This window comes from Chiloscyllium plagiosum, unplaced genomic scaffold (assembly GCF_037043375.1).
Source record: "Chiloscyllium plagiosum isolate Xiang-an unplaced genomic scaffold, Cpla_swu_hap1 HiC_scaffold_45, whole genome shotgun sequence".
Taxonomy (NCBI): domain Eukaryota; kingdom Metazoa; phylum Chordata; class Chondrichthyes; order Orectolobiformes; family Hemiscylliidae; genus Chiloscyllium; species Chiloscyllium plagiosum.
The window spans coordinates 36,153,172-36,161,634 of NW_028270183.1; positions in this window are offsets into that span (position 1 = coordinate 36,153,172).

The following is an 8,463-nucleotide window of genomic DNA, read 5'->3' on the forward strand; positions in this document are numbered from 1 at the left end:
ACAGGTGATGAAAATCTGAGGGACACATTCAGAACAAGTCAGTATTTAGTGACTCCCTCCCACTGTGGAGAAGCCAATCAGCAGCATCCTCGTGCCAAGGAATGCTCATCTCCATAGAAACCGAGGGCATCCAGGTCAAACCTGAGCTTGTCTGGCTCCCGGCAACACAAAGGTGGAAAAGGAATCCCCAGCTTTGCTGTCCAGGAGGCAACTGCAGATGGACATTAGGGCCATGAAGTGAAGGAGGGAAGCCATTGAGATGGGAGCAGCTGGAGATAGCAGAGAGCTCCTTACAGCATCATTGACTACAATGGGTATCTCGGGGTAGAGTCCTTGTCTGGGCTCAGTGTAGCTACACAGCGATCAATGTACAGCTTCAGGGGCACGTGATTGACCATTGAAACAGACGCCTCAATGTGAATGAGGTGTCCCAGGGAGTAGACAGTGGAAGGGCCCTGTGTAAGCCAGTCACCTGAAGTACAGGAGGACAAGGGCTGGAGACAGTGAGTGTAACTCGCAGTGAGTGACACCAGGAGACCCCTCCCCAGTCACCCATCACGTACCATTCATTAGGCACAGGGAGCATGACAGATGGCCTTCTCCAGACCTGGTGGAGCTGAATGGGATCCAGGTGGGATTGATGGGGTTACTGCTCACATTGCCCTTCCTGGGGAGAGACAGGGCAGATATTTTAGGCCAGGGTCAGACAACAGCAGCAGCTGGGGATCATATTGACAATCGAGTAAAGATTCTCACCTCAAATAACGACACTCAATGGGAACAACAGCCCCATTGGTTCTCACAATGACAGATCCAGGATAGTTTGGGGTGTGGGTCAGGTGGGTGGTGTAGATCAGGAAATCCCCAGTGATCTAAAAGATACCAGGTTAAGGAATGGGGAACTGATCTGAAATGAGAAGGAACTACACGGGGTTCACAATGACATCATCCCATTGCAACAATTCTTCAGGGAGTGTGACCGGCTCAGAGCCAGGAGACTTCTTCCTCCCAGAGCTGAGGAGTGTAGTATTAGAGGCAATAATCTCAAGGTTAGGGGTTAGTCATTTACCTCAGCATGGCGGTTCAATGCCTCACAGTGTGAGGGTTCTGGTTCAATTTCACCCTCAGTCAACTACCTGTGTGGAGCTTGCACATTTTCCCTGTGTATGTGTAGGTCCTCTCTGGGTGCTCTGCTTTTCTCCCACAGTCCAAAGATGTGCAAGTCAGGTGAATTGGCTCTGCTAAATTTCTATTAATGCTCAGAAATACAGAGGCTAGGTGGGTTAATGATAGGAAATGCTGTGTTACATGGAGAGGGTAGGTGAGCGGGTCACTCTCCCCAGGGTTGGTCTGTACTCAATGAGCCAAAGGGCCTGCTTCCAACTATCGGGATTCTATGGTTCTCAGTCAGTTGTCATTGGGATACCTGCTGCTCGAGTCTGGGAATGCTCAGTTCATCAAATGGACTGAGTTTTTTTCTGTAAACTCAACAGAACAGAATAGGGCCCCTAACAGATCAATAAGGCTGTCCATATGTGGACTCACTGGAGGTGAGTCAGATCCGAAAGCAATATTTTGCTTCTGTATTTCCTGGGGGGAGACACATGGAAGAGAGGCAACTTGGTGGAAAAGAGGGATGCCTCGGAAACGGTCAACATTGCTGCAGGGATGCCAGAAGTCTTAAAATACAAAGCTAGATAAATCCATGTGACCTGATCAGATGAATGTCAGGACATTATGGGAAGCTCGCTAAGACATTGCAGGGCCTGTAGCAGATATTTGTATCATTGATAGCCGTGGTCACATGCTGCAAAACTGGAGGGTGGCTAATGTTGCAGCATGGAAAAGCCACAACACTACAGCTTGATGTCAGTAATGGGTTTGTTGTTGGAGGAAACTCTGAGGGACAGGATCCAGATGCATTTCCAAAGTCAGGGAGTGATTAGGGATAGTCAGCGTGGTTTTGTGCATGGGAAGCCATGTCTGTCAAAATTGTTTGACTGTCTTTTGGAAGGGGTGACCAAAGAAAGAGGTGAAGGCTCAGTGATGAAAGTTGTTTGCATGGATTTTAGCAAAGCCTTTTGACAAGGTTCCACATGGTAGACTAATTTGTAAAATTAGGTCACATGGGTTTCACGGTGAGCTTGCCAATTGAATACAAAATTGGCCTCACGACAGGAGACAGTCATGGTAGAGGGTTGCAATTTGGATTGGAGACCTGTGACCAGTGGTGTTTGGCAGGATTGGTGCTGGGTCCACTGCTGTTTGTCATTCATATAACTGACTTAGCAGCGAATGTAAGAGACATGATTAGTAATGTTGCTGATGAGACCAAATTGGTGGTACAGTGGACAGTGAAGAAAGCTATCGAAGAGAAGCAAGTTGGGCCAAGGAATGGCAGATTAGAATGGTGCTGGAAAAGCACAGCAGGCCAGGCAGCATCCAAGGAGCATAAAAATCAATGTTCCGCACAAAAGTCCTACAACTGCTTTCTGTCTCTACCCTTGTGTTGTCACGATGAAAGATGGCGTTTAGTGCAGATAAATGTATGGTGTTGCATTTTGGGAAGATAAAGCAGGGCAGGTCTTACACAGTTAATGGTCGGGCCCTGAGAAGTGTAGGTGAACACAGGGAGACCAAAGGGTTCAGGTATACTGTTCATTGACAGTGGGATCACAGGCAGACAGGGTGGTGAAGGTGGCATTTGACACATTTGCCTTCATTGATCATAACATTCAGTACAGGGGCTTGGGTGTCACGTTGCAACAGGACAGAACATTGATGAGGCCACCTTTGGAATCCTCTGTACCGTTCTGGTTACCCAATGGGAAGGATGTTGTTAAATTGGAAAAGATGTAAAAACGATGTATAAGGATGAGACGAGGACCGGAGGATTTGAGGCAGAGGGAGAGGCTGGGACTTGCTTGATCCTGCAGCATAGGAGGTTGAGTGTTGACCTTATCGAGATCCTTTTCCCCAAGATGGGTCAGGGGAGACGTAAGCGAGAGGGCTGATCTGGGGGTGAGGGTTTCAAGAGGCAGTTGTGGGGTAGCTGTTTCTGACAGACTGTGGTGCAAATATGGAATGAACTGCCAGCAGAAGTGGTAGTGACAGGTGTGACTGTATGACTTGGACTAAGATGCTAATCAGGAAACATTCAGGGCAGAGGAACATTGATGCACATGGTGATGATTTTCATTAACAGGAGAAATGAGGCTGCAAGTATATTTTGGCCTCTTCATATTAGGACATGCAACCTCCACATTTTAGGAGGAGAGGTTGTTCACACAAGACCTGGGTTGATTAATCGGAACGTGACTCAAGAAAAGGAGAGCGTCAGGGACCAGGGAGAGGAAGCAGTAGTAAGCGAAAATATTGAAACAGAACAGCTTTCATCCAGGAGCCTGGTTATTTCACTGAGAGTAAGTTGGACATCTTCCAGCTCAAGGCACTTCAACTCGCACCTCGTGCTTATTTGAAAAAGAACAACCCGTCAGAATTAAGGTGGACGGAGTGACCCCTCCATTCAAATGGATCTGTCCACGGGCAGTGGAGCTGAAGCACTGAAGAACTATACAAGAGGTTCAGAGGAATCCGAATGTTCCAGACCAATGGGGATGACAACACAAGGGTAGAGACAGAAAGCAGTTGAAGCAAGGTCCAAAAGACAATGTAAAGGTAATGTGGAGTTTGAGAAAGCTGGGGTCAGACCCTCCCCCACACAATATTCATGCCCATCCCAGCCAGGGTCACAGTGAGGAACAATCGCCAACCCAAGCTGACAGCAAGTGACGAGGACTCCCGTTACCTGCAATCTTCTGCCACATTGAAATGTGACTCATTGATCGAGGAGGGTGACTGGTGGGTCTGAACCCAGGAGTGTGACAGTGAGAAATACTGACAGATTGTCATAGGATGCAGTTTGGAGACGGGTTTGGGCAGAACAAAGTGCGTGGTCCTCATATTGACATCATACTTCACCTCCTCTTGGGAATGTTTGGTTGGGACAGTCTAGTGAGACATTTGCCGTGTATTTTTTTTAGAAAGATTAGATTCCCTACAGTGTGGAAGCAGGCCCTTCGACCCATCAAACCTGATCTTCCAAAGAGTAATCCACCAAGACTCATTTCCCTCTGACTAATGCGCCAAACACTACAGGCAACTTAGCATAGCCAAGTCACCTGACCTGCACATCTTTGGACTGTGGGTGGAAACTGGAGCATCCAGAGGAAATCACCACAGACCGAGCGAGAACCTGCAAACTCCACACAGCCAGTTGCCAGCAGCTGGGAACTAGCCTGGGTCCGTGGTGCTGCAAGGCAGCAGTGCTAACCATTACCCCATACTGTATCTGTCCTGGGAGAGTGTGACAGAAACAGATTTGAAGGATGTTGATATTCAATTTAAGGGTAGTAGCAACTTTACTGTCCACTTAGGTCTGGAGAGGACTTCACTGTGTATCTAACTCCATGCTGTCCTCCTTCTGGGAGGGTTTGATGGGGAGGGTGAAGGTAACTTTACTCTGTATCTAATCTTATTCTCTCCGTGTTTGGGAATGTTTTATAGTGACAATGTGTAGAGGGCACTTTGCTTTCAGTTGACCTGAGGAGCAGTTCCACCATAGAACACACCAGATGGCCTCCTTCTTTAGAGACCGCAATTTCCCTTCCCACGTGGTTAAAGATGCCCTCCAACGCATCTCGCCAAATCCCGCACCTCCGCCCTCAGACCCAACCCCTCCAACCGCAACAAGGAGAGAACGCCCCTAGTGCTCACCTTGCACCCTACCAACCTTCGCATAAACCAAATCATCCGCCAACATTTCCGCCACCTCCAAAAAGACCCCACCACCAGGGATATATTTCCCTCCCCACCCCTTTCCGCCTTCCGCAAAGACCGTTCCCTCCGTGACTACCTGGTCAGGTCCACGCCCCCCTACGACCCACCCTCCCATCCTGGCACTTTCCCCTGCCACCGCAGGAACTGTAAAACCTGCGTCCACGCCTCCTCCCTCACCTCTATCCAAGGCCCCAAAGGAGCATTCCACATCCATCAAAGTTTTACCTGCACATCCACTAATATCATCTATTGTATCCGTTGCTCCCGATGCGGTCTCCTCTATATTGGGGAGACTGGGCGCCTCCTAGCAGAGCGCTTTAGGGAACATCTCCGAGACACCCGCACCAATCAACCAAATCGCCCAGTGGCTCAACATTTCAACTCCCCCTCCCACTCTGCCGAGGATATGGAGGTGCTGGGCCTCCTCCACCGCCGCTCCCTCACCACCAGACGCCTGGAGGAAGAACGCCTCATCTTCCGCCTCGGAACACTTCAACCCCAGGGCATCAATGTGGATTTCAACAGTTTCCTCATTTCCCCTTCCACCACCTCATCCTAGCTTCTAACCTCCAGCAACTCGATCCCCTGACCTGTCCGGACTTGTCCGACCTGCCCAGCTCCTTTTCCACCTATCCACTCCACCCTCTCCTCCCTGACCTATCACCTTCATCTCCTTCCCCACTGACCTATTGTACTCTATGCCACTCTCTCCCCACCCCCACCCTCCTCTAGCTTCTCTCTCCACACTTCAGGCTCTCTGCCTTTATTCCTGATGAAGGGCTTTTGCCCGAAACGTCGATTTTGCCTGTCCTCGGATGCTGCCTGAATTGCTGTGCTCTTCCAGCACCACTGATCCAGAATCCTTTACCACAAAGCAGCAGAGCAGGTTTAAATCTGTACTAAACCATGTGCTGTCACTCTCTGGGAGTATTTTATGGGGAGACACGATCAAGGGAATCTGTAACCATGGTTACAGTGACATTCCAAGTGTTGAGCTTGGAGGGAAGGTGTGAACTTTCTGGGAGGTGTTGGAGGAGCCTTGGTGAATTGCTGCAGTGTATCTTGTAGACATCACAGGTAATGGAAGTAAGAAACCTCACACTTGGAGAAGTATGTGTATGAACACAAAGCTTCAGAACACTGGAAACCCTGGGCCTATAAGTGGGAAAAGAGAGGTGAGTGGAGATAGAAGTGTGTTATATGGTGGTAAAGACTCAATGGGCCTCTGTTGTATTCTGACAGGATGACCTATTTGAAGTCTATCCCATTTTGCATGATAGAGATCAGTGTGAAGACAGGACTGAGGTGTACAGTTATGATGCTGGACACAGAAACAGTCCCTTTGGTCCAACTCATGATGACCAGATATCCTAATCTAGTCCCAGATGCTAGCACCTGGCCCATATCCCACTGAAACCCTTCCTATTAAAGGCTGTAATTGTACCATCCTCCACTTTCTCCAGCAGCCCATTCCATACATGCATCACCCTCTACCTCAGCATTGTCCCTTGGGTCCCATTTGATATCTTTCCATGGTGGGCAGCACAGTGGCACAGTAGTTAGCACTGCTGCCTCGCAGCGCCAGCGACCCAGGTTCAATTCCCACCTCAGGCGACTGAATGTGTGGAGTTTGCACGTTCTCCCCGTGTCTGCGTGGGTTTCCTCCAGGTGCTCCGGTTTCCTCCCACAGTCCAAAGATGTGCAGGTCAGGTTAATTGGCTATGCTAAATTGCCCGTAGTGTTAGGTAAGGGGTAAATGTAGGGGTATGGGTGGGTTACGCTTCGGTGGGTCGGTGTGGACTTGTTGGGCCGAAGGGCCTGTTTCCACACTGTAAAGTAATCTAATCTAAATCACAACTAGAGGGCATAGGTTTAGCATGAGAGGGGGTTCTCCCACCCCAGGGAAAGACCTTGTCCATTTGTTATCTAGGCCCCTCATGATTTTATAAACCTTTAATGTCACCCCTCATCCTCCAACACGCCAGGGAAAACTGCCCTAGTCTGTTCAGCCTCTCCCCATAGCTCAACTTCTACAACCCTGGCAACATCCTTGAAAGGGTTCAGAAAAGATTTGCAAGTTTCATAACAGCCTCATGAGGAAGGAGACCAGAATTGCCCATAATATACCAACATTGGCCTAACCATGTACTGTATAGCTGCTACATGACCTCCCAACTCTACTCTGTAGAAAAAAGGAACGCTTACCAAACAGCTTGTTCACTTTCCTATCTACCTGTGACTCCACTTTCAAGGAACCATGAACCTGCACTGCAAGGTTTTGGTTCAGCAACACTCCCCAGGGCATTACCAGTTCAGTGTCCAAGTACTGCTCTGATTTGCTTTTCCAAAATACAGCACCTTGCATTTATCTAAATTAAATGCCCATCTGATCAAGATCCTGTTGTAACCTTCACTGTCCTCTCGACCTTCAAATCTGGAGTCCTCTGCCATTTCACTCTGTTCACATCCAAATCATTTATCTCAATGGCAGACAGTAGTCAACCCAGCATCAATCCATGTGGCACTCCATTGGTCACAGGCCTCCAGTCTGAAAAGCAACCCTCCACCATCATCTTCTGTCCTCTACCTTCAGGTAGAGTTCTGTGTCCAAATGGCTAGTTCTGTATTCCATGAGATATAACTTTGCTAACCAGTCTCCCAGGAGGAACCTTGTCAAATGCCTTCCTGAAATCCATAATTGATCACATCTACCACTCCCTCCAATCCGGTTATTTCTTCAAAAGAAGAAATAAAGCAGATGGTGAGGATGGGGTCAAGCAGGTTTTTCAATCCTATTGAATCCCTCCACCTGTTGAGGTAGCCAGTGTCAAAGCAATGCCCTTTAGGAGCTGGCCAGCTCAGTCAGTAATGAGGCTGCTGGGCCACAGGGCTGACTATTCCCCTCTACACCCAGAATACATTCTGCCCCTTCACCCCCATCTGCTTCCTCTAAATGCTGTTCACACTGGAGGAACCCTGATCCATCAGCTGGCACAGTGTAATACAGTATCCAGCAGTTTGACCTGTCATGTGACTCTGGACCCCATGAGATCCATGTTGACAACTCCCTTTTACCACATGGTGCTGCTACCCCTCTTGGTAGGGAGAGAACAAAGTGGTAGCAGTGTATACCATGCTGTGTTTTATGGAACACAAGCAGTCAGGCCCTTCAGCCCTTTCACAGTTCCATTCTCATCCATGTGCCTATCCAATGACCAATTAAATGCCCCTAACATTAATGAGTCTACTACTGTTGGGGCATAGAATGCCCTGCCTTCTACTGAAGAAACTACCTTTCACATCTGTCCTATTATGATCACCTATCAGTTTAAAGCAAATGGCCCCTCATGCCAGCTATCACCATTGGAGGAAAGACTTGCTTGTCTAACCTGGATTATCAGGTCTCAATTCAATGCATCTTCCCTCTAATGAACACAGCCTCAAGTCCCTCCGCCTCCTCTCCATTCCAGGCAACATCTTAGTTAATCTCCTCCAGCCTTTCCAAAGCTTCCACATCCTTCCTATAATTCTATGGAGAGAAGTGTTTAATACTCCAAATGCAGCATATTCTACAGCTGTGACATAAACTCATGGTTCTGAAACTCAATCCCTCGAGTAAATCCT